This window comes from Corvus moneduloides, chromosome 2, assembly GCF_009650955.1.
Source record: "Corvus moneduloides isolate bCorMon1 chromosome 2, bCorMon1.pri, whole genome shotgun sequence".
Taxonomy (NCBI): Eukaryota; Metazoa; Chordata; class Aves; order Passeriformes; family Corvidae; genus Corvus; species Corvus moneduloides.
This window is the reverse complement of record NC_045477.1, coordinates 3,206,605-3,233,529: the sequence shown is the minus strand read 5'-3', so window position 1 is coordinate 3,233,529 and position 26,925 is coordinate 3,206,605. Positions and strand designations below refer to the sequence as shown.

At 40.1% G+C, this 26,925-nt stretch overlaps 1 long non-coding RNA gene across 3 annotated transcripts; it reads right to left on the bottom strand.

The window, feature by feature from the left end:
- Positions 1-2,010: 2,010 nt before the first annotated feature.
- Positions 2,011-26,892, bottom strand: LOC116437700. 3 transcript variants are annotated; one of them, XR_004237418.1, is made up of 6 exons: positions 19,818-26,892; positions 18,096-18,263; positions 14,474-14,639; positions 8,225-8,318; positions 6,897-6,996; positions 2,011-6,568 (listed from the first exon to the last, which is right to left on the bottom strand). It is a non-coding gene; the product is annotated as an uncharacterized LOC116437700 (long non-coding RNA). The 3 variants fall into 3 exon arrangements; XR_004237422.1 differs by lacking the exon at positions 8,225-8,318; XR_004237421.1 differs by lacking the exon at positions 18,096-18,263.
- Between the last annotated feature and the right edge of the window lie 33 nt (positions 26,893-26,925).

The window sequence follows — 26,925 nt, the reverse complement described above, 5'->3', positions numbered from 1 at the left end:
AATTTTACACAACACCACAGCATATATTTGGAAAAACCCTTTGTAAATAAGATGGTGATAAATGTCTCTTTTATGTCTGCTCTGACAATTTAAACTGCAAGTATTTGAATTGGTGATTCTCTTGCTCTCACTTAACATTTTCAAGCCTACAGATGATCAAACTCTAATTGAAAACATTAAGCATTAAAACAAACTTTATCCAATTTATTCCTTGATTTTGTCAAAGCCTGACTGTGAAAGGATCCTGCAAGCATACTAAAGAAATTCCCATTTCTATGACCCTGTCCAAGCAGGTGAAATCTCTACCAAACAGTTACAAAATCTATGTTGTTCTTTGTGAAGATCTTCCTGCAGAGCAAGTAATAGATTTATGAGTACCTTAACAGCCAAGGTTATGAAGTGCATTATAATTTCATCTAATTTCTCCATCCTGATGGATTTTTCCCTGCTCTCTGCAGTTCCCACACAGTCTTTTGATTAATTTCTGTCATGAAAACTACAGCTGTGATGATACTGTATACAGAACACAGACTGCTATACTTGCATACTTTGCAATTATTTCCTTAGTAAAGATCTCTCAACTAAAAACAATGAAGTCATGAATTCAAGAATTCGATTGTTCATGAATTCTGAAGTTCCTACACTTTCACTGTGTTCTTTTATTCCCCACTATCCCTGAGGCTAAGGTTCTAAATGTTTCTGTACTCTTGGTATTTTCTTTTTTTGATCTTTTGAAAGATACTTATTTTGTCTCAGATTTTATACATCTGTAGTTGTGTGTCAAGGAAGTGACCCTTTTTGAAAAGCACATATACACTGAGTTTCTCATTGTGTAATTCTCTTATGAAATACAAAAGTATTGATCAACATAATTTTATGCAGTTCCTTGAAATGATAAGAATCTGCTGAGAACTCTTAAGCACTGAAAATCTATGTGTTCTGTGGTCTTAAGTCAGCTCTGCATGACCTGGGAGTCAAAAACTTTCAAGGATCATTTACCTGAAATCTCAGGGATGCTAAAGGCAGTGAAATTAATTTGAATGGTGTAATATTCCCATCTTTCTCATATTCCTCTCCTATATCTGAACTACAATAAACAAAGTCAGAATTCATCTTTTGCAAAATGCTGCAGAGTGAGGCAACTGCCTCCTGATGAGACTTTGAGCAAAATGTGGAAGTGCAGGTGAGACACACAAGGCTACAGGGCTGGAAAGGAGGAATTTACAGTTCTGAGCGTGCCTGCATCATCCAGATCATGCAGACATCTCCTAAACCAGGGGTGTAAAAGAAGGATGTAAACCATAATTACAGGCCAGAGTCAATCAACTCCAAAGACATGCTAGGACATGAATTGCAGTTGACCAGAAATTGTGAGTTAAGCCTCTTTCAACCACAGCCATTAACAACGTGTAAAAGGCCTGCTGAAAAAAAATCAATATATAACTGGAGCATTTATCAAGTTCATATAGATTTGTGTTGTTCCTGTCTCATTTGGATGGATTTACCAAGGAGATGTTCAATAGGGGGGTATCAAAACAGCACCTAGGAGGTGATTTCCTCATTTTGTTTCATCCTTTTTGGTGTTCTATTGAGGAATAAGAGCTGATGTTAACTTCAGATTCTTTGAAAAGAGATTGTTATTGATCAGGGGCCCATAGCTGTGCATGTTAGAGTGCTGTGTAAGGCTTTCCATATATGAATCTTCTGTGTGGCTTTTCCTCTTATATTTAATTCTTTGTGCTTGCGCTTTAACACTTTTTCCAATTATAAACACAAAAAAAAGCTAATCTAAATGAAAAGCAGGAAATAACATTTGAAATACGCTATGGAATTTGTTTACATTCTGCTTTTATCTTGAGGGTGCTATTTTTGCTGATGGGGAAAAGAGCAAGCCAACAAAAATCTAAGAAATGAAATAAAAAACTGAACTACTGTTTCCCAGGGAAAGCCTGAGATCAAATTTGCTTAAATAGCAATCCACCTTAAATAAAAGAAACACAAAAAACCACAAAAATCTCATTGTATTTTAATGCCTACAATGCTTGCAGAGACAAATTTAACAGCAGTCATCTTGCATGAGATACTGGCAGTGAGAATCCTCTTACTGCAAAACTCCACAAAATACAAGGCAATCTGTGACCCAAATATTGTTTTACTGTGCAACACTGACATTCTTCACACAGGATAAAAGATTAAATGAAAAAGGAATTTAATTTTTTGAAGGTTCCTCCATCACCTCACCAACTCTCAGTTTCTTCTCCCTGCTTTCTGCTCTGAATATTTTGAAAGACAGGAAAGAGAGACCCAGAAAAATATTGCAGTAGTGTAAGGAGGCAGAATTAAGACTTCATTTGCAAGAAACATGAAGAATAATGTGACTGAAAGATGCAGCTTTTTCCCCTTTAGTGACCTGAAAACAAGCCCAAAGAGGTAGCACTGTACACAACAAAAAAACCCCCATGAGCACCTTTCAGGACAGGGCTTGTACAGAACCTCAGAGATGCTGAAGTTGTGTGGCAGATCCATTTACTGATGTGGGAATTTCAGCTAATGATCTGTCTCCTGGGGCTTGTTAAGGTTATCTTCTTTCTTCTTGTGATACTCACTTTAGGAGCCATTCCGTAATTTTTTCCCTCTGTTTGAAGTTAAAAAGCCCTACGTAGCCAAATACGTCTTTACAGAAGCTGCTCTGCCATGTAATCAAAGCATCTCTCAAAAGGCTGCTCTTCTAGAAACATCAAATTAGCTCCATTTGAAACATGTCCTTTCCACACCTGTCACAAAAAACCTAAAAGCAAGTAGTTGAAGGAAAAACAATGAATCTCATGTTGGGTGTACTGCTGGTGGTAAGCATTGTTTAATTAGTCCAAAGGCAATTAAATTCATAAACAGGTTTAAATAAATATTAGGAATAAATTAATCCTTTAACTGATTTGTCAAATACTATGTGGCATTAAATGCAATTGTGGCAGAGGTTAAGAACCTTTCTCTTTTTTAATTAACACAGAAATATTTTTACTAGACAGGGATGGATTAGGGATATGCATGTATATACTTGTCCATGTGCACATTCTTCTTTAGAACAGATGCTAGTGCATGGTGGACTCCAAAATTCAATGCATCACCAGGAGTGCTGAAGATGCAATTTAGATCTTCTGCAAGTTGTATTGCTGCTTGTGACTCTCCCTGGGAAACTGAATTCAGTGTTCTGTCCCCCTTGCAGTAATTTCTCCAAGCCAGGGAGTAAACCCTCTAGAATTTGTGAAAACCAAGGGGAATAGAGCAGCTGAGGACTGCTCAAATTCTGTAGGAAACCCTAATTCCAGTTTACTCAGGGCTGATAAGGCACAGCCCAGTCTGTGCAAATGGAAGTTGCAGGTGCACGGGAGAACTGCACCAGTGTGATGTTTGTCATGAGAAAGCTTTTTTGGTAGTCTGGCTTTGCATGGAAGCACCTTTTTCCCTCACACCCCCACCACCCTCTCACAAAAAATGCTCTGGCACAGCAGCAGATCTACTAATCTGAATGAGAAAAAGATTTCAGGTCTACCAGTAGGGCCCAGGTGATGCTTTCTGGCTTCCTCCTGTTCTGCTGTGATGCAGAAAATTCAGTGGCTTTTGTTTCCACTTTGTTTGAATGTGCTGCAATGCAGTTTCATGCAAATGACTGAGCTAAAAATGAGTATTACTAGACCCAGCCTCTCTGCCTCTATCTATTTTTGTCAGCTGTGCCTTAAAAGAACAAATACATACCAAGCTACCTTCACAGCCCTCCTTTCCCCAGTGCACAATACAACTATTCCAAATATCTCTTGCAGTCACAGTGGCTGTTTTGGATAGGAGATGTTTCCTCTCCTACTTCTTTCAATTCCCAAGGGTTTTTTAATCTTTTAAATTCAGTTCTCATGGGAATAAAGCTATTACAATGGCTAAGGTTACAATTACATGTTTGTTTTAATAACAAGTGCCTTCCCACCTCCTCAGAGTCATATTCTGAGGGATTCAGAGTCCTAAGTTTCTGAGGGAAACACTCTGTCCTTTTCCTCTCTCATCTCTTTTCTGAGATGAAAAGGTGAGGCAAAATATTGGTATCTTTTGGATACAAGAAAAAGTAAAAGGTAAAAGAACCACGATTAAACAAAAAGCTGTGTAATGCTATTAGTACTGAATCAAACAAGAGTAGCAAATATTTTTCAGCCTTTTAACACTTTAATTACTTTATAATAATTGAAATTATGTGGTTATCTTCTCTGATTATTAACACTGCTTCTAGACATAAATCCAATTTCAAGATAAGCATAATATTTATGCAACTGTTATCTGCTCCTGATCATCTCCTCTTTGTTTTTCCTCTTTCTGCCAAATAGACCAGACATGGTGTTGCCACTGAGAGAAGAGTTTCATGGAAATGTACCTTTTTCATTCTGAATTATTTGGTTAATATAACTTTAGCATCAACCCCCTTTTTACATGTTTCTATTCTATAATGTCCAGGGACCTGATATAATTTTTATAAAATATCACTCAGACCTCAGGAAAAAATCAGACATGAAAGCCTATCAATACAAAATAGCTTGCAGATTATTGTGTAATAATAAATATGTCTATATTATTCTGCCCAGCCTGGCTCATCTAGAGCCATCTATATTTCTGTGAGACTGTTGGCTGGCAAGGCACACACTGAATTTGGAAGAGCTGGCAGAGTACTCCAAGCAGCAGAACATTATAAAAGACACATTATGTTCAGTTTCTGAGAATAGACTGAGACATGGATTCATTTTGGGTTTTGATACCCTGAGATCTTAGCAACAAACCAACGGCACAGACAAAACCATTGCCACAAACTTCTCTTTTTCAAATCTCCAGCTCTTTCGGAGGGGTGCAAAATTACAGGGCCAGCAGGCCACCCCCGTGGGCCAGGACACCAGCAGGAGACACAACCAGGCTCCACCCAGGGTCAAAGGCTGAGCTGCTGCTCCCAGGCTGACCAGGCAGGGGATGCTGATCCCTTCCAGCTCTTGGGCTCCTGGCCTTCTGCAGGGAGAGACTTTGTCTACATTTAATCACTAAGTACTTTCCAGCTGTCATTTAAAAAATATATATATAGGTTTGTAGATGAATATATATATATATATATACCCTCTGTACTATACATACATGAATTTCTTGTAATCTCCCACTCAGAGAGGCAGTGATTTCTGTCTCAGGATGAATGCCATCAGCCTACTTAGCTCTCAGCAGCCTGGAGCTGAGCCAACAGGCATTTTTCCAAGTGACTGATAGTCTGCCCAGGCTGCAGAGACACCCTGGTTCCTCCTGTGTGTCAGGACATGAGGAGAAGTGTGGGAACAGCCACTGTAATTTGGAGGTGACTAGGACACTCAACAGAGGCCAAACCACATCACAAAACAGCTTAAAAATGCACAAGAGTTCAAGAAAACATGGACAAAAATTTGTAACAAAATTCCCTTTGGAAAAATGTACTGAAGGCTATTGCCAGGGTTTATTTTATATATTGTTAAGGCCTTTATGGACAGAAGGTTAAACAAAAAATCATAATGGCAGCAAGTTTATTGGGGGTAATGCAGACAGTGCAAACTTTATGTGAGATGGAGCTGAACTTTTTCTATTTAACTCTTCTCACACCCAAGTCAGCCCTTTTCAGCTTGTGTTTTTACAATTCAAACAAGCCCTTAGTTTATTGCTCCTAAAACTAAATTCTCAGCTCTTCACACACAGGGACAGAGGTTACTGTATCCTCCACTGGAAAAATTTAACCACTTGGAAAATTTAATTATTAATTGCCATTTTTAAGGATTAAATATGCTGGAATAAGCATTTAACTTCTAGAGAGAACTATCTAAAAGCCACGATCACTTGCAGTTCCCTTTAGATGGGGCACTTCCCTGTAAAACAACACAACCTCTCAAGGCACACCTGCTCTTGCTCTACAGCAAAACCAACCCAATCAGGACGGCATTTGCAACAAAAAGTACCCATGAGATTACTGAATTTATCAATTCTTATGCTGCAGTTTAGCATTAATGTCTCTGATTGTGCTCCAGCTTCTGGGCCTGCCAGGCCAGCACACCTCATCACACCTTCATCAGGCACAAAATGACATTTTCTTCTCAAATGTCATCATGTGTCCAGAGCTCCATGAAGAAAAGGTATCAGGTTTTCATCTAGGAAGATGGAATCATGTTCAGGCAGAAAAGCAATATAAAAATCAATCAGGTTCCAGAGGATGCTGAAGCTGAAAAATAAACTGGTCTCACCGTACACCAGTGATCAGAAGCTGACAGCTTCAACAATCCTTTATTTATGGAAGGCTCAGAAATTTCCTCTTTAACAAAACCAAAAAATTGGACTTATTAAGTGCAAACAGCCAAAATGTCTTGGTGACAAATTAAGCCGTGTTAATTATCATACCCACTTCTCCTCAGTGCTATGTACCGGTGATAGCCTGGCAAAGACTGTGGATGAAGGGTAAATTCTTCTACAGCAGAAATGCCAACATGGATGTCATGTCTCAGATTTCACTCAGCAGTACGGTAAACTTCAGTCCCTGCATTTAAAAGGAGACAAAAAAATAAGTTCCAAATGCTGCTGGCTTCAAACAGAGCTTGTCACTGTCTATAGAGATGCTCTGTTTGTCAGCACTTCTCATTTTTGATGCCGCTACTGAGCCTGCAGGAAACAAATTTCTCTGGTTGAAACACTGAACGGTGGGGAAGCTTCAGGAGAGGAACAAAAACCTTGCATCACATCGATTTTGCTTGCATTTCAAAGCAAACTTGCCAAAGCAAATTATTTTCAAGGCTGGGGTCTAAGTTAACAAATAAATAGATGTTATTTTCATTAATGATCCAGTAAAGAAGACAAATTAAACTAACCATAAATTCTACTTTTTATCAGAAATACTGGCTGTCTTCTCCTAAGGTGAAAGCTCTCTTTTCTCAGATCCAAGTTCTGTAGAGCCATGAGGGTTTATTCCTGCATGGAAGAAAAAAAGAAATAAGAAACATTTTGTGAAAAATCCTGCCTTTAAAGTTCTTATCTTGTCTCAGTTATTATGAAAAAATTCTCTCTTCTCCAGAGGAGAGACCTATAGTTGTGACTCAACTTCCAAGCATTCCCATTTTGTCAAAAATAATCCTCTATAATTTAACAGCAGCTACAAGAACTACTTTTGCAAAGCAGCTGTATGCCTGTAGGCCTATAGAATTCCTGGGGTCTTCCCAAACAAAAATTCCCAGGCAAACCCCTCCCTGCAAGGAGGGGTCCTCAGGTAATCAGTCAAACCCAAAAAGGTCAATTATTTCATTTGTTACAGTGAAAGATAAACTACTCAAAGAGATTTGGAACTCTAATTCCTTTTATAACTTCAATTTGGATAAGGGAACTGATGATATTCTTAAGATTTTAACCAACTTGAAAGAAATAAAAAGCTGTTTAGGTAGTGATGATCAGAATTACTGTAAATGGTACCACTACTCCAAATGAAAAATTTAGTATTTTGAAGGTAACTTCAATACTTGAAAATAATTAAAATCCATGTGAGAAGCAAATGAAATCCCTCTCCATGGACCAGTACAATTGCCCTGTGGATAAAGGGACATTTAGTCAGGTGGATGCCTGTATATAGCTGAGAGGTGGTTGAAATCACTAGACCTTAGTTAAAACATAAATGTGTCTTTACTAACTTTGTTTCCAACTTCAATTTCCATTAAAAAAAAAAAAAAAAATCAGAATTATTTCAGTAAAATCCTAAGATTTTCAGAGGGTGTGTGAGAAGATCAGACCAACTGTCTTCTGAACTTAAAGTATTCTACTTCATAATATCTATTTTTTTGTCTTTCCAGGAAAGCAAGATTTTACTGTCTCTGAAAGACTCCCTTAATCCTCCCACACGCACTCTCTATTTCTGCCTTCTGAGAGAATGCACTTCTTTACACTGAGCTCCTCTCATCCCATGAAGTGACAGAGCCACATCTCACCCAGCACCAGGTTCTTCATGAATATTAAAACAAAAGAGATGGTGGGAAGGAAAGTGGAATATTGGAAAGGACATTTGAGGCAATCCTCTTAAGAATTACTGAAAATACCTCACAATAAGAAGGAAACTAGGTCATATCTTCCCCATTTCTTATTCCTTACTTCAGATAAAATATTTATTTTAAGTAGTTTAATAAAGAAAACAGAGAGAAGAACCAAGGAGAACCTGTAATTTCTGAGGAAATATAGTTTCTTAAGCACTTGAGAGGATTTTGTCTTAAGGCAGTAGAAGGGGTTAGGATGAAGGAGAGAACAGGTATCTGAAGAAGAGAAAAAGAGTTTTGAAGACAGATGACTTAACTTGCATTCTGACACAAGGGATTTTTTTTAACTTCACAGGGTGCAGGTAGAGACAGTGAGGCATGCCTTTAATGAAGGAAAAAGCAAAGCAAAACTAAACAAAACCCAAGAAACTCACAAAACTGAGACAGGCACACAAAAAAAACAAAAAAAACAAAAAAAACCAAAAAAAAACAGAAAGACCAAACAACAACAACAAAAAAGCAGAAGAAAAAAAACAACAGAAGCCCCCAAAACCACCAAATGACATAAATAGGGACATGCTGTCCTGTCCCTATTACAGTAGTTTTAGCAATAATGTGCTCAGAGAGGCTCATTTGCTGAAATATTTTGCCTCATTTGAAATACCTCCAGGGATATGAAGCCATTTAGTTCTGCTTCTGTTATGTCCTTTTCCTCCCATTCTCCCCACAGAATATTTGCTTGGTGTCAGTGTTACCACACCCTGGAGGCAGACTGGGCTCCAGACTGGGAGTCATTGGGAGCCAGAGGACAAATGACTGGGATTTGGGGATTACCATTGTTTTCCATAATGTTTCTACTAGAGCAACCTGTAGAGGCATCACCTGAAATCAGAATCTCTCTGTAAGAAGGTAGGAGATGGGGTTTGCCTGGATATTAATTGAATAAGACAGAGGGAGTAAAGAGGAGGAAAAGATCACGTAGGATCCTTCAGTGGGAGGTCAGGCAAAGAAGCCAGTAAAATTTTGATCTTCTGCACTGCAGGTAAAGTCAAAGAACAAGGAAACCTCGATTCATGATGCTGCAGCTTTAACTTTTGGTGATTAACAAGGTGAACAGAGCCTTTTGCAGCAAGCTGGCCAAACACCTCCTTGTACCTCACCATGTAACTCCTCATGCAGAATTCCACTGAAATGCACAGTAAACCTTTTTTTCCCCCTGGTATTTCAGGGGTTTGAAAATCACTGTATCTTCTGTAAAAGGAAAAATTTATTTCACTCACTTCCCCTCAGAATTCCTCCTATCTTTTCCTGGGTGTCTGTAGTTCTGGCAAGAAGCAGAACCTGTAAGTCGGGATTTGGCTGGAGAATGCAAACATGGTGTTGCTGTACCCACAGGTGCTCACAGACAGAGGTAAAATCATCTTCAGGTATGACATTTTTGTAGTTTCTGGGGGAATATAAACTCCACATTCACCTGGCAACACCTCCATCCTCCATGGCTTCCACTAGGCAGGTTGTAAAACCTTGGTAATGAAGAATATGAGTAAGTCTTAAAAAGTTCATAAACTTTCTAGGACAACATGAATGTTGGGCATCACGTGGGTGGCAGTCAATGTTGTCTTTTTGATGGTATGAAACAGAAACCACTCAAAGTTTAAGCACAGAATGATTTTCCCTTCCTTACTGCAATCAGCCTTCATTTTATCTGTTTTACTCAAAATACCAGGAGTAAAGCAGTCCTGTGCATAATCAGGTAAATTTGCCTTTTTATTAATTTCTTTTATATTAAGGATCTATTTACTCTTCATTAATTGTCTTGGTCTTTTCTAGATAAGGGGAAAACAATACAAAATCAAAGCAGCCAAACAAACCCCAGACCCTTAAATTTAAAACAAAATAATTGCTACAATTGGATAAAACAAAATTTATACATGAATGAAAATTTCAGACTAGTTTGCTTATTGTTGGCAATTGGATTTTACATAGGGTATTTAAAAAAAAGAATTTAAAAAAATATTTTTAGAAGATTTTACATAGTATATTTAAAAAAAAATAGATATTTTAAAACTATCACTTTATCAGCACCAAAATGCATTTAAGACCTACTTTGTGACATTTTGTGAAGACAGTTGAAAGAAAAATATATTCAAAAATCACAGGAATACAATCAGCACCCACCATAGAGCAATTTTCTTAAAGACTTGGTTCTTTCTATCTTCTTTACAATACACTGTGTATTTTAACTGTTTAAACTACACTGTACTCTTACTATAAATTTATGTCTACAAACATGAAAGCTGGGACTTTCTTATCTCTTCTCTAAGGAAATCTCATTTTCTTTTTATTTGAGAGAACACTTAAGATTCACAGCTTGAGCACAAGAGTAAATTTCCTTCAGGCACCATGGAATCAATCCCCAAGAATTCCTCCCATTTGAAACCCCTGCCATACCAGAAAAAGGAGGAATGCACCACAGTGTTAGAGACAGAGCACAACAAGAATGAGTGCAGGCTGTTTTCTCTTCCTGTAACTTGTGTGGGGCTACAGTTTGGTTTTGTGGTTAAAGCTGGGTGGATAATACAGGAATATTTCAGTTATTGCTCAAACAACAAGGTTTTTTTCTGTTTCTCACAGAATCCTGCCAGGACAGCTGACCCCAGATGACCACAGGGATATCCCAGACGTTATGGGGTCATGCTGAGCACCAAAAGCTGGAGGAAGAAGGAAGAGATGATGTTCAAATCTTGGCATTTGTGACCCCAAGGCACCTTGACAAGTGATGGAGCCCTGCTCTGCTGGGGATGGCTGAACACCTGCCTACTCATGGGAAGTGCTGGATTAATTCCTTGCTTTGCTTTGCTTGTGTGTGCAGCTTTTGCTTTACGTATTAGGCTGTCCTGATCCCAACTCATGAATTTTCTCCCTTTTACCCTTACAATTCTTTACCCCATCCCAGTGGGGAGAAATGAGTGGCTGAGGGGAGCTGAAGGGACTTCCAGGCATAAATCATGGCATGTGCTGTAGCCCAGTACTCAGCTGTGTGCACAAGTGAGCTGATCCAGAGAAAGCCACAGTTTCCCACCCCATGGGATTCAGCAGGAAAGCTGCCAGACCATATTAACACCTCCTAACAGCTCAGGTCAGATTAGTTCAGATGAGTTTACACACACTCTGCAAGCCAAAGCCAAAAAAATCTTGGCTGACCTCAAAAGGAGGTGCTCAGACCACAATGAATAATATTCATGAGGCTTGGTTGGCCCAGAGCAAAACAGCACCAGTGAACCACAAACGTGTATGAATGACAAATCAATTTGTCTGGAGCTACTCTGAAATAAGATATTTCCCTCCAGAGAAAGGTCACACCTTCAGAAATCTCTCCTTTGCCTCAGCAGTTACCAGGCAAATAATGAGGAGTAACTCCTCAGTGTTGCCCCTGAGGGAACAACATCCCTCATCACCTCTGAGGGCAAACAAAAGACTTGGGATACAAAATTCATAGTTGGACCTTGTAACCCCGAAACTGAGAGCCCTTGGAAAGCAGCAGGCTGTCCTACCAAATAAGCATAAAAACAAGCAGTGTTCTTCCAGGAAATGGAGAGCATAAATTTATGGTAAATATTGTTTGGGATGAGTAATTCACCCAGTTCTAATTTTAAGTATAGGGCTCTGGAACATTATTGATGAAGAACATCCCATAAACCTCTAACAACAGCTGAAAAAGAAGATAATATCTGGGATATTTAGTGCTAAATTCTGCACTAATAAAATCCACTATAGTATAGGTACTTTTCCATCTATCTGTTTAGGAGTTCTACAGTGTATTTTTTTACACGTGGAACTGGAAGACTGCCTAGTAATAAAATGTCTTGGAAATGGGAAATTGAGACACTTTCTGGGAAGGTCACCTGTTTTCCCTGAGGCCTGGGCCCCATCTGTGGTAGAATTGCCTGTCTTCCTGATTTAGAAAAGAAATTTTCTCATAAATAAGAGAGAAGGTTCAGAAAGAGGGGATCCTACAAGCAAAAATAAGCACCAAGGATTGTTGTCAAACCCACAGTAAATATAGAGCAACTAAAGGGCTAAAATTAAAAAAAATCAGCATTACTCTTGTATTTCAAAACTGTGAAACAGCCATTAAGAAAATGCTTACCAATGTTAATTTTCTCCTCCTTTCTACTCCTGTGGCTTCTGGGGGTAGATTAGTTGAGAGTGCTGATTTTGGATGCCACTAAAAATCATTGTAGCACATCAAGTTATAGGTTAAGATATAAGATGGGCCACGTGTCACAAAACCAGCACAGAAAAATCCCCTTTATTTCTTTCTACTTTTTCCTAATATTAATAGTGATTTTCCGTTAATAATATTCCTTTGTTTTAATAACTTATTGTAACAAATGTTAGTAACACTGGAACAGAGAGAACTCCTGCATTCTGCTTATGGGCAAGAGCCCTGGATTGATCTGATGTCTAAATGTGGCTCTGAGCTGCAGATAGCAGCAGTGGGAAAAATTGCAGATGAACTCTTAGGCTGGGTGAAGCCTGACAGCAAAATTTGTCGCTGTAGCTATGATTATTAACTTCACATTTTTATTAGCCTGTTTAAATCCTACAGGTATGGGGGTGTGAGCAAACAAATAAAACCTACAATCCTCACTACAAAGCCAGAGGAATCATAGTTATTAGATAGCATTTAATGAAAGAAATCTATAGCTGAAATCATAGGAGTATATAGACAAAAATAAGGCCATTATAAATACTTTTATTTGTTGTCAAATCTAAAAAATTTTCAGTGAATTAACTCTTTACCCAAGAAGGATCAACTATTATGACATTGCATTTGCAAGATTCACTTTTCATCTCTTTTCTTCAATTTTGCAGACTAAAAATCCCAGTAGGACAGGTACCTATGGCAGCATAAAGAGACCTATTAACGTGGGCCATGCAGAGGATATCTACATATAGCATCTGATCCCATTTTCCCTGCTGTTCCACACCAAAAACTCTATTTTCTCTTCCAGTTTTAAAAGTTTGAAAATCAACGCCATATCTGGATCAAAAAAAACCCCTACAACAGCAAAGCCGCCTGCTGAAAATCTACTTTTCCCACTAATGCATTACAGGTGCCCTGTGCCTGCTTTTTTGGGGAGGAGGGATTTGCAGTTTTAGAAGTGCAGCGCTCAGATATCTTATTTTCTGATTTAACTGTGGCTAATTGCAACGCACAACAGATGCAGCAACACAGCTTTGGATAGCAGCTTCACAAATACCACATATGCTCTTTTATACTTTTAATTAGCACTTCCTTACAGGGTATATGTGACGGGATTACATGAAATTGTGGCAGTCCCACAAGACCCTGCACTGCTACTCTGTGCAAGTCCCTTCTAATGTAAGTTCTCCATCTCCAAGATGCAGGAAATACCTCAGAGCCCCCCATTAATGTGCAAAATGCCATTAAAAATGCTCTCCATTAGGGTGAATTGCCATTTGCCTGAGGAGAAGATAGGTAGAGCAGCTCTCTGGACAGTTTTTCTGGCCTTTCTTCAAGTCTTTTCAAGTCTTCCTCAACTTTTCAGCTCTTTCATTGCTGGTGGAACAGCACTGAAGCTATCACAGCATGTGTTGGGCTCCCAGGTGCTGGATTTGGTAAGTGTGTGCCACCCTGCATCCAGACTTGTTTAGATAGATCTAAATCTCTCTGCCATGCCAGCATACTTCATTGATTTGTAATAAGCCTTTGTGGTTACACTTCTGCCTTCAGACTGATATTTGGAAGAGTCTTGTGGCCTCCCACTCAGTTTGGGAATTAAAACCCAATATATAAGTAATTCCAAAACAATTTCTCTAATTATTTTCTCCTGACTATCTTGGGCATTGTCACTTATCTTGCTCCGAGCTTAATGGCAGCATTAACATTTATGCTTTTCTCTGAGGATGGACTCACATATGTTCTTTCCTGAACAGTTTCTGAACTTGACAAAGTCTGATAAGCAACCAAATGCCATTTGGGATGGGGACTGAGTGAGCCAAAACAGAGTTCAGCTGTATATTAGATGACTTTTTCTTTCAGACTGAAAGGAGCTATGTTTCTTTCCTGCAGTATCCCAGGAAAAGAGGACAATAATCTTGATATCTAGACAAATTGTTTAACCAAATCCCTCTTCACACACCAACTCTGTAGCAGTCAATCTACAGCTAGAGTCATCCAAAACTCCTCTGCTTGCTGAACACAGCCCTCAAACCCAACTGTTGATTTCACTTATATTCATGTTATTATACAAAACTACCGCTCACAGATGCTACCACATAAAATTGCAGACAAAGAGAAACAGATGAACGGGTAGATAAATGCATAACACACATTTAGATAGGGGGAAGAAGGAGCAAAAATAAAACACAACACAAGTTGTGATCATCATCATGGAACTTACCTGAAAAGCAGTGATCTCAAAAAACTCTCCTGGGGAACATCTTGTCTGAGATCTGCTACAGAAACTGCAGTAGGGCTGTGCCAGCAGGGTTCTGATCTTTTCCAAAAGCAGAGATGTGAGAGGCACTGCCACCCGTGCCACTCACTTGACAGGTTTGGGATGTATGCTGATGGGGAAAATGCAAATACTGAGAAGTTTCATCATTTGTTTTCCTTGAAAAAATAAAGTTATGTAAAATAACTGCTTGCTGCTTGGTTTTTTTCCTGTCACTCCTGTTAAGCACCAGTACAAGTAACCTAAATTCTACAGCTTTGCTCTGAGGGCCTGTTTTCTCTCTGACAAACACTGCAGGTGCATTTTTGAGGTGGTGAAGTACTGTGACCTTACAAACAGCAAATCTACAACAGAGGTAACTTGTTAAACCAGCTTCATAAGATTAATACAAGCAGGGTTAGTTCAGTTTAATATCAGATTTTACATCTTGCCCAAAGAAGTTGTAGATCCCCCATCCCTGTGTCCAAAGCCAGGGTGGATGTGGCTCTGAGCAATCTGGTCTGGTGGAAGAGGGGTTCCAACACAGAGGGGTTGCAACTTGAGGATCTTGGAGGTCCCTTCCAAAACAAGCCATGCTGTAATTCTGAGATCTATTTGCTCCTTAATAACAAAGCACCAAAGCAGAACAAAATAGAATTTCACCCAATGAAACTCTACAGGCCTTGACCTGTGCACGGTGCTGAATCTGATGGACTATTTTGGGTTGAAGGTGTAAAGAATGACATGAGCTATAAGGTAAAATAGTGGCAACAAAGGATTAACTTCTGATCAAAGAAATCACAACTTTCCCCCTTACAGGGAGCTCCTACTCCATGGCGACAAGTGCAGAAAGAGCTGAATGGATGGATTTCCTTCAGACCTGGGTACCTGGTACCAGAATTTGGCTGTGCATATTGGCAAATGAGCTCTAAAGGACAATTGCCATGTGTGCTAATTGCCCCCACAGTATATCAAAGCTGCATGAATCACCTCTTTCAACCACAGAGAGTAGAGCCAGTTGAAGCCCTTTGTGGGATTGAGGTCATTGGAATATTTTTTAGTTGCTCTTGGGGTTACTTGAGGTCATTTGAGGCCTTTTTGGGGTTACTTGAGGTCACAGGGGTTACTTGAGGTCATTGGAGAAATTTTGAATTGCTCCAGGGGTTACTTGAGGTCATTTGAGGCCTTTTTGGGGTTACTCGAGGTCACAGGGGTTACTTGAGGTCATTGGAGAAATTTTTAACTGCTCCAGGGGTTACTTGAGGTCATTTGAGGCCCCTTTTGGGGTTACTTGAGGTCATTTGAGGCCTTTTTGGGGTTACTCGAGGTCACAGGGGTTACTTGAGGTCATTGGAGAAATTTTTAACTGCTCCAGGGGTTACTTGAGGTCATTTGAGGCCCTTTTGGGGTTACTCGAGGTCACAGGGGTTACTTGAGGTCATTGGAGAAATTTTTAACTGCTCCAGGGGTTACTTGAGGTCATTTGAGGCCCCTTTGGGGTTACTTGAGGTCATTTGAGGCCTTTTTGGGGTTACTTGAGGTCACAGGGGTTACTTGAGGTCATTGGAGAAATTTTTAACTGCTCCAGGGGTTACTTGAGGTCATTTGAGGCCCCTTTTGGGGTTACTTGAGGTCATTTGAGGCCTTTTTGGGGTTACTCGAGGTCACAGGGGTTACTTGAGGTCATTGGAGAAATTTTGAACTGCTCCAGGGGTTACTTGAGGTCATTTGAGGCCTTTTTGGGGTTACTTGAGGTCACAGGGGTTACTCGAGGTCATTGGAGACATTTTGAATTGCTCCAGGGGTTACTTGAGGTCATTTGAGGCCTTTTTGGGGTTACTTGAGGTCACAGGGGTTACTTGAGGTCATTTGAGGCCCTTTGGGGGTTACTTGAGGTCATTTGAGGCCCTTTTTGGGGTTACTTGAGGTCACAGGGGTTACTTGAGGTCATTGGAGAAATTTTTAACTGCTCCAGGGGTTACTTGAGGTCATTTGAGGCCCTTTTGGGGTTACTTGAGGTCATTTGAGGCCTTTTGGGGGTTACTTGAGGTCACAGGGGTTACTTGAGGTCATTGGAGAAATTTTTAACTGCTCCAGGGGTTACTTGAGGTCATTTGAGGCCCCTTTTGGGGTTACTTGAGGTCATTTGAGGCCTTTTGGGGGTTACTTGAGGTCACAGGGGTTACTTGAGGTCATTGGAGAAATTTTTAACTGCTCCAGGGGTTACTTGAGGTCATTTGAGGCCTTTTTGGGGTTACTTGAGGTCACAGGGGTTACTTGAGGTCATTGGAGAAATTTTGAATTGCTCTAGGAGTTACTTGAGGTCATTTGAGGCCTTTTTGGGGTTACTTGAGGTCACAGGGGTTACTTGAGGTCATTGGAGAAATTTTGAATTGCTCTAGGAGTTACTTGAGGTCATTTGAGGCCTTTTTGGGGTTACTTGAGGTCACAGGGGTTACTTGAGGTCATTTGAGGCCCTTTGGGGGTTACTTGAGGTCATTTGAGGCCCTTTTTGGGGTTACTTGAGGTCACAGGGGTTACTTGAGGTCATTGGAGAAATTTTGAATTGCTCTGGGGGTTACTTGAGGTCATTTGAGGCCTTTTTGGGGTTACTTGAGGTCACAGGGGTTACTTGAGGTCATTGGAGAAATTTTGAATTGCTCTAGGAGTTACTTGAGGTCATTTGAGGCCTTTTTGGGGTTACTTGAGGTCACAGGGGTTACTTGAGGTCATTGGAGAAATTTTGAATTGCTCTAGGAGTTACTTGAGGTCATTTGAGGCCCCTTTTGGGGTTACTTGAGGTCATTTGAGGCCTTTTTGGGGTTACTTGAGGTCACAGGGGTTACTTGAGGTCATTGGAGAAATTTTTAACTGCTCCAGGGGTTACTTGAGGTCATTTGAGGCCCCTTTTGGGGTTACTTGAGGTCATTTGAGGCCTTTTGGGGGTTACTTGAGGTCACAGGGGTTACTTGAGGTCATTGGAGAAATTTTGAATTGCTCTGGGGGTTACTTGAGGTCATTTGAGGCCTTTTTGGGGTTACTTGAGGTCACAGGGGTTACTTGAGGTCATTGGAGAAATTTTTAACTGCTCCAGGGGTTACTTGAGGTCATTTGAGGCCCCTTTGGGGTTACCTGTGGTCATTTATCGTTACTTGCAGACACACTGCCATGAAGTGCATGTGAACTAAGAGACAGTATTTCTTTATTAAAACGCTTTTCTCAGATTAGGCATTGAATATAAAGAAAGTAATTATCCTACTTTTACACAGGAGCAGCTGAGGCATTGGCTTCCCCAGTTTCAGGCAATTTTGCTCCCCCCAGCTTTAAAAAAAAACTGCACTGAATGCTGATCAAATAACTTATTACCTTCTGCTTTTGTTTACCAAAAAAAAAAAAAAAAAAATTAGACCAAGATAGCCCAAAGTGAAGTCACTCTGCAAACCCAGGAGCACCTGAACTTACAGGACCACGGGGGGCAGTAGAGAGAGAGCCCCTTCCTTGCAGCAACCCCCAGGCTCATAATGAATGAATGCCCAAACACTGAACGGTGTGTAAATGCCCAAATTAGAAATGTCCATAAATCAATAACCTGTGCTTGAAATGGAAGTGCTGTCCCTGCTTGTGCTCCTGTCAGAGGAGGGCTGAGGCTGTCACCAAGTCATTGGTAAAACCATCAGCACTTCAAGCAAGGATCTTGGTGTCACATTCAACAGCTCCAGATGATCGTGGTGATAAACAAAACAGCTTCAGAAAAATCCTGCAGAGTTACCAGGATAAAATTCAAATAAATCTTCAGGCATTCCAATTTACCAGCCCTGGAGCATTTTTCAGGGCAGTGCTCAAAACACTCCCTTTCCACCCCCACCATTTTCCCTTTACAACCTGTTAAAATAACACTGTCTACAATTACAGGGTCATTTGTTATGCATGATATAATAGACTGCAAATATAAAAAGGCATTATCATCACTTTTGTCCTTTGTTCTTCCAGGCCAGAATATTGCATAGTTCTTTACTTTGACATTTATTGCTTTTAGATTGGTAATAGAATGGTTTGTGTTGCTCATTATCTTGAATGATGATAATATTAGAGTTTGGGGAGCCTGCGTTCCCTGTTAAGTAAAGCAAAGGCTTCATATAATTTACCAAAGGTTATTACTGGACAATTACCCACAATACAGTTCAAGTCTAATAATGTTAGCCACATTCACTCTTAAATACCACATCTGGAGTGTGGTTCCTAGGAAGCTGCAGAGGATGATTTAAGGCTTTTATGTGCCTGGAAGGAGGAGGGGAGTTTAGATGTGCATATGCATGGCTGTATGTGTGGTTTTGGTGTTCACTAATTGATATGTGGGTTTGGTGGCTATTAAAGGGTGTCCTTAGGGAAAGGAACTAATTAGAAGACACACCTAGTTGGGACACTAAGACGAAAATGGAAGGGGAAGAGGGATAAGATATAACCTGAGTTTCCCCCCCTTACTGTTGGGAATAACAGAGTAATTTCATAATTAAGTTTCTAAAAATTACATCAGGTTTTGGCCTAAGACTTTACTTAAGTTCTTATACAACAGCCTAATGTGTTAAATTCATCGGTCAGCAAGGCATGAAATTCAGAGCCTGATTTTTTCCTTCCATCCCTTTTATCACTTGACCATGCTCAGCATCTCCTGGCCAGCTCAGAGCCCCATTCTGGACACGCTTCCCAACCTGCAGCCAGGGAGGGGCTCCATTCCTGGGGAGAGTGACTGGGGAATTTTCTACCTGGGAAACTTTCTAGGTTGGGGATCCTCGACAATCCCCTCCACTTCTGAGGCTCTCAGATGTTTACACGGGTGTAACACTCTGTGTGCAGGCACACACATGTGTATACAAACATTTTTTCTCCCTGTCCCTTTTCTGTTCACTACTCCAGTTTGCCTGCAGCCATTTATGTTCAATTTATGTTTTTCAGTTCATTTCTCTAGCAGCTGCACTTACAATGAAATGTTCCTATTTGGTGCCAAGTAATAGTAGCTGGAGTTATTTGCCCTATGAATCTCGGTAGATTAGTTTTTGTAATTTACATACATATCCAATTGCTACCAATTTTCACTGACAGTTTTCTCTTTGGACTTTGTTTCATTTCTATTTTTGAGCGGTAACAGTTTCAGATGTACATCTCTCTGCAAACTTTATGATATGCCCTGCATTATTATAATTATCTAGTAATGCCAAAGTGAGAGAAAACCTTTAACTCTAAATGTTAAAACAGTCTGCAGAAAACAAAGTTAATGTTTCATGAAATAAATGTCATAATACGAAAAACTTACTTTAATGGAAATTTGCCCACAGCTTCAGATGTTTCTTTTCTGGCTGACATCAGTTACTGTTCTTCACATGAATCACAAAACCCAGAGTGATTAGGTCAGCTGGTTCCTCGGTAGGGCAATAAATAACTGTAAAACTCCCCAGATTTGCAGTTGTGGTGATGTGCCATGAGCACGAGCCCGTGGATATGAGTGCAGCCAGCTGACACACCTGCAGTGGGTTTGCTCTCAAGAGGGAGCACATTGATGGCTGGGATTCCTGATGCTGCTGGAGCCAGATAAGCCCGAAACCAGGATAATGCTCTTCCATGCTGTGCTAGAAACGCTGGAGCAGATGTTCTGGGGAAGCAAAGAGAAGCACACAATTGCTGTTATTACATCACTCGATATTGTAGTGGGTGGGCAGGTGCAGGCAGGAGGTGCACACCTGCAGGTTTGCTCAGCGTGGGGCCCAATGCAGGCATCTCTCAGGGCAAGGGGAGGCTTTCCAGGAGCTGCTGTGGGATTTCAGTGAGCACAGAAGCTGCACAGACCTGTTCAGAAGCAGTTCAGCCCCTGTACACAGCAAGCCTGGTCCCCACCTCCCATCTTGTGCCCAGCAATTGGATGTGATGCCCAAAGATTTCAGCTTTTACACATTTTTCATAGATTTGTGGACTATTAATATGTGGTTATACAGCCTCTGGTATCTTTCCTATCCTTTCTCTTAGATTTTAAAGTGATAAACTAACCTTCTAACACGTTCCCAAAATAGTTTAGTCTTATTTTCAAGAAGAGGACCTACAAGAAGAACATTTTGTTTCCCAATCAGAATCTGAGGAGACACAACAAGAAATGGGGCAAAGAAGCCCTGGACCAATTCCAATAGGGCAGTACCTGGGGGAAAAATTACCTAACCAACTGAACAATGTTTGTTAGATATGATAACTTGCTAAACCTATAAAAATTTTAGAAATCCACTACTGAGTGTGCCCATAGCCCATAACTGTGGATGCACCTGGGAGCTCCCAATAAAGAACTGCTTTTTTATCTTACCATTTTAACACCCTTGCAAGGGTCTTGATCTTTTGATATCAAACATATGCAGAACAAAATCTACAGTTTTTTGGTATGGGGCACAGCTTGGTGAGTGCAGCTCACGATGCCCAAGGCGTGGGGACCTGCAAACAGCACTATTTGTTAAAATCTGGAAAGCAGCAGGTGCTGGGGACCTGGAGAAGGCACTGAAAATTGTCCTCAGAGTGTCCCTCCCAGACCTGCAACAACACAGAAGGAAGTAATGAGGATTTTCAACACAGCCCGAACAACATAGAGGTACAAATTAAATCAATGTGCTTGTTACTTCCACCTGTTTTCAACACTTCAACTTAATTTTAAAAAGCACAGTGGCAGCATGTATAATGAACAGGTCCAGATTTTCAACTTTGCTTGTCCTCTGGGCTAGAAACTGGGAGTGAATTCCTCTGCACAGCAAAGATACAAGGTAGCAGACAGCTTTCCTATATGAGAAAAGAAATTAATTCCTCCAGCTCTGTGTATCTTGACAAAAAAAAAGAAAAAAGTATGAATTTTTTCCTGTACTGTCATCTTTCAATAAATGAAAATAAAAAATTCAGAACAATGTGTGATCAAATCTAAGCAATAAAAAAAAGCAGCTGCATTTTGATGAACAGTGTCGCATTCAGAGAAACAACAGGAACGTTCAGCTGTGGAGTTTTTACAATAAAGCATGTTGTAAAGAGACCCTTTTTTTTCCCAATATTGGGGCAGAATCCTCATAAAGTTGGAGAGACTGCTCAGAATCTTATAACTGAGCTGCACATAGGCTAGAATTCAGCCAGAAGAGAGAGCAGTAGCTCAGCAGCCAAGCTCCAGTAACAGAAAACTCTGAATAAAGCAAGGGCAAGGACTATTGATGCTGCCTTCCCCCAGATGGGTCCTGGTGATGAATGCATTCCAAATGCCAATAATCTCAACCTTTGTTCAGTATGATACCAGCTTTGCATTGCATTATTGGCAAGCACCCTGCTGCTCTTTGCCACCTCTCTGCCATCGGGTGCCTTCCCACCTGGGCTTGCCAGCACTTCTTCGTTTTTCCTTTCCACTTCTTATTTCCCCAGTGCCCAGGCAAATGTGGCAAACTTCCCAAATGAAAGTGACCTTGATGCCTAAGTACATTTTCTTTGTCTTGTTCAGCCCTTTTTAAATTAAAGTTTTACTGATAGGTATATTCCTGCTAGTTTTTATTAGTTCATCTTCACATGGCAGCTCCTAAGACACAGGGAAATTCTCTTCAATCTGTTTGTGCCATTTACACTTCTGCATCCCCTGATCAAATCTTTTAAAGGTTTCACCAGCACTGTGCACCTCAGCTGTACGAGTTTCCTGCTTTAGGTACCAAAGTAGAGTTTTGAATTTACTCTTCTCCCCCCCCCAGACACAATTTCTAGTGCCATTCTTGTCCTTAGCACATTAATATCATGCTTTAGAGCAGCAGAGAAATCAGTTCAAATCCTCTTTTTTCCTGGGAGACCTGAACCTAAAGTCCTGCCAGGACACAGAACGTAACTAACCTGTTACAATAATATTGATTTTAGTGCTGCGTTTTCCAGCTACAAACAGCAGAAAATGCCAGTTTTCTCTGGTTGAATTATGTTCTATTAAAATAATAGCATAACAAATTCAGTCATTCAGGCTTTTGTGACACACAGCATCAACCATGATACCTGAAACAACACTGTGGGCACCATAGCAAAATACACACCTTAACCACAACAAACATATCACCACAGCAGCTTCAATTTGCTATGGAATAAATATATTTATATTTAATACACATCCCTCTCTTGCCTACAAACCCTGCAGGAGCACAGCTGCAAAGAAGCACCTGCTCTGCTGACTACAGGACCTCAGTTTTCATGTGGGAAGAAGCCTGACAGATAGGCTTGGAATTTAAGCACTGCATTTTTGCCTCTCATGGTTGGTTTAAAATTACATTAAAATTGCATTAAAGCAACGATGGGTTATTGATCACTATCAAAATGAAACATCTAGGTACTCACATATAAGGAATTGACTAAGCAGAGGTGTGAGCAGAAAATTATAGTGTTCACATATGGAGGAGTGATATTCTAATGTATCCTGGCATAACAGGGCTTGAACAGGAGCCTTACAACTGGAAGAAGTCTGACTTCCCGAGGGAAATGGTTGCAAGTCTGGTTTAAAAAGAAAATATTTTCATTTCCTCAAAAAAGTCTTTCCTGGAAGATTTTTTTGAACCTTAAGGAAACAAAAAGCACATTTACCACCTGGGGAATTTTACTGTAATAGGTCTGAATCAAGCTTTTAAAAGTTTATTTATTCTTTAATTTTTTTAACAAATAAAACACAATTAACAAACGTTTTCTAGTCTTATTTGCACAGAAACAATAACATGTAAACCAAATAAATTTTTTGTGTGTGTGTTTTGCTAGTATCCATTCATCTTTACCTACTCAGAAAGCTAAACAAGAGTTATCAGTCAGGGAAATGAACCAGGCAGAGACACTGAGGTCCCTCCCCTGAGCAGACAGAGCCTCTCAGGGCTGCTGTGATGCCAGCAGGGCTGTGCACATCACCTGGCACAGGAGCTGTCTGGAAGAGCCTCCTGCATGACTGCCTCTGGGTTTTGGCTTGGGCTGCCACCATTGCCACCGGGAAGAAATTGGCTTTTCTGTACCTATTGTGTCACCCTAAATTACAGCCTAATTGGTTTGCCCAAAGAAGTTCAGATGAGTCATTCCCTAGTGCTCATTTCCTGTTACTACTACCGATGTGGGAAGATGTGAGAAAACCAAGGGTACAGTTACATCTACTATAGATGCCTGAAGTTACATGAAATTTATTCTGCCAGAGACTTATTGACTCAAAAGATCAATGACACTAAGAGAAAAAGCTGATATTTTTATTTGCTGCAAGTTCTGGACTTGGTTTTGATTCTAACTCCATTCTTGTTAATATTCAGGGAACTATAAGCTGTGTGAAAATTAATGGAAAATGAATCACTGCATTATAGCAAGAGAAGTAAGACCACAGATCCGGTTGACTGGAAAATTGATTTGTGCTGCATACTGAATGCAGTCCAGGGGGCTGCAGTACCTCATGTAAAGGATAAAAGTGAATGTTTTATAGACCTTTTTATGCTTAAAATAGGCAGTATCATTACAAATGCAGCTCTCACGAATTTTTTCAGTCTAGTGTAAAAACATCCAGAAACCTGGCTTTTAATTCAATGTAAAACAAAGGAACAAAAGACCTGAGCATGAATCATGTTTCTTCAGAACTTTCCCTTCAGTTTTCTGAATTAATTCTAAATGCCATTCAAAATCCTGTTCTTTTACAACCCTGACCTGTGACTTTGGACAGGTAAGTCCAGAAACATTGGCAATGCTTCAGGAAGACATGACTGTGTCTGTAACTACATATTCTTAGCTGTTGGAAAAGGGAAATACACCTGGAGGGACATATAGTTAATAAACAAATTAGAAAGTAGGGACTAGAAGATGAATAATTCTTTCTCCTTGTGTTTTAGTTGTTCTTCCTGAATCTCTCAGCATTAACTCAACTTCTCCCTCAGCCTTCCACAGTTCTCTGTAAGACGCAGAGAAACTCCCCACATTCCTTCCCTGTTTTTGAGACAAGAAGAAGAAAGGCACAGCAGTGGCACATAAACTCCTGTAAATCTTTTGATCTTCACAGCTGAAACATAAAGGGGCACACCTCAGTGAAAGTACTCCTATAGGGTAAATATAACTGAGTTAAATCCCAAAAATAAATCCCAAAGGAACACGTAACAAACGTGATGGAGCTGATGAGCTTCTAAATTCAGAACGGAGTGATGTGCTGCCCTGGAGGATTTTGTTCTTAGAAGAGAGAAAAACTGCTATCACTACAATTAAAAAATAAGACTAAATTTTAAAAACCCAACCACCAACAAACCGACCTCCTCTTAACCTATTTTACAGTAAAAGCAGATTTTTATACCTAAACATCATTACACAAGTAAATTCTTACTTCTGCTCTTCACAAACCCTCTCACTCGTGCATGTTTCTGTGTATAGCAGATATGATTTTCACACAATTAGAAGAAAAATAATTGCCACCTGGAAAAGCAAACAGCATTACTACAAAACATTACAGCTTCATTTACTCATGTCTGGCATACAGACATTGCAGCAACTTCCTGGATATTCGCCTTAGCAAAAAAATACTATATGCAGGACCAGAGCTTCTGAAAGCAAATCTGCTGTTCATGTGCAATGGAAGTTTCTGAAAATGCTTTTTTTTACCATGTCACTGTCTTAATCTTCCACCTTTTCCTTCAGCTGATGACTTGCAAACATGAGTCTTTTACCAGAAATTAATTTGTTTCTGACTTTTTAATGCAAAACCAGGTACTATTGTGCTTGAGCTATGGAAACAAATCAAGACCATTTGCTTCATTTGGACAAGAATAATTTTATTTCTTGAGTTACTACACTCACATGTAGCAGCCTATGTTTTTAGGTGATCTATCAACCCAGAAATGGCAATCCTGCATCCAGGCTCTCTTTTCCTGCATCATCCCTTTGATCCCTAACTGAGTATGTTATTTGTCATTCTTTGTACTAAATAATGAGTAGCTGAGAGACACATCTGTTGCAAAATAGATAAAAAGCTCAAAGGTGTGGCTAAACTCTCTCCCTGAGAAGCACCCGGCCAGTTTTATGCTCTTTACTCCCTCTCTTCAAGAACAAATTCACTTTTCTTCTTATTTACCAGCTAGGGACCATGACTGGTGGCACAAAACATGCAGGACATGAATTAAACTTCCCAATTTGCAATGACCTTTACATCAAAAGAAAGCCAGAGCGGTTTTCCCAGGAGCTGGAGTGTACTTGCAGTTCCCATTTCAAAGTCACTTTGTCTTCTTTGAAGAGAAAGTCCATTAAGTCCAGGAGTAATGCACATTTTCATATTGCTTTGGGATTTGCTGCTCATGGTGGCACACAGTGCCGTGCTCATGGTTCAGAACAGTGCAAATCTAATATGCAATCCCAAATTGTTCCGTGTTCACATTCTCTTCTGTGCACACCTGAAATTTAAAATTACCTGTATAATTCTTCCCAGACAGGTTTTAATTATTCACTGGTTTAAATTATTCATATTTAGCAGAGTGCCTGTGTAACACAGACTGTTTTTTTTAATAAAGTAATTTTACAAATACTATGGGTCTGTAAAGCTAGAAAAGCCCTCCTACATTCCCAAATCCAATATTCCACTGATATTAGTGAACATTCATTCACATACTTCTATTACAAAATTTTCTTTGGAGGATTAAAATTCTATTTTGTCTTGTAGGGCTGAAAGAGAGCCATGTCCATGAGCACCTCAGATGCAGTTAGCTAGCCAGAACCTCACTGCCTCAATAATCTGGTGTTTTAGGATACTTTGGGAGGCTGACAGAGCTGAGCCATCTGCTTCCTACCCACTGAAGCTTCTCCTGGGGCAGCTGTAAGGGACTGTCCTCCAGGCACACCTCCTGTGCTGACCTCTCTCAAGATGCTCTTTCACTGGTTTGAAACGACCTGGTAGCTTCCGTAGTATTTCATAGTCCATGTAAAATAGGGTTCAAAGCATTATCTAGGCAAAAAAAGAGATGAAATTAATCTCTTTTTCAACTCTATGCTGAAATTGAAGTTCCTGCAAGCCATATGGCTGCTCCTCTCCTGCTCCAGGGATCATTAAAACAGGGTGCCAGAAGAAGTGGATCAGCAGGCATCAACTGCCTGGAAGGAAAACAGGAGGCAACATCTCTGGGAAGGTTTAACTCGAGCACTGCTTCCTACTGTGACAGGATCCAATTTGTTCTGAGGAGAGAGATGTATGCTCACAGTACTTCCACACAGTCCCTATCACCTTTATTCTCCATGCAGCAGGCTGAAGATTTTTCTAAGATATTTAGGTGGTTAGATTTCTGTTGTTTGTTTTCAAATTTCTCTCTTTGGATCAAAATTGTTTGCATGCCTTCTATTTACCCTAACCAGGACAGACAGCAAGTTGCAAGCCCCTCCACATCCCTCCTCCTCATCAA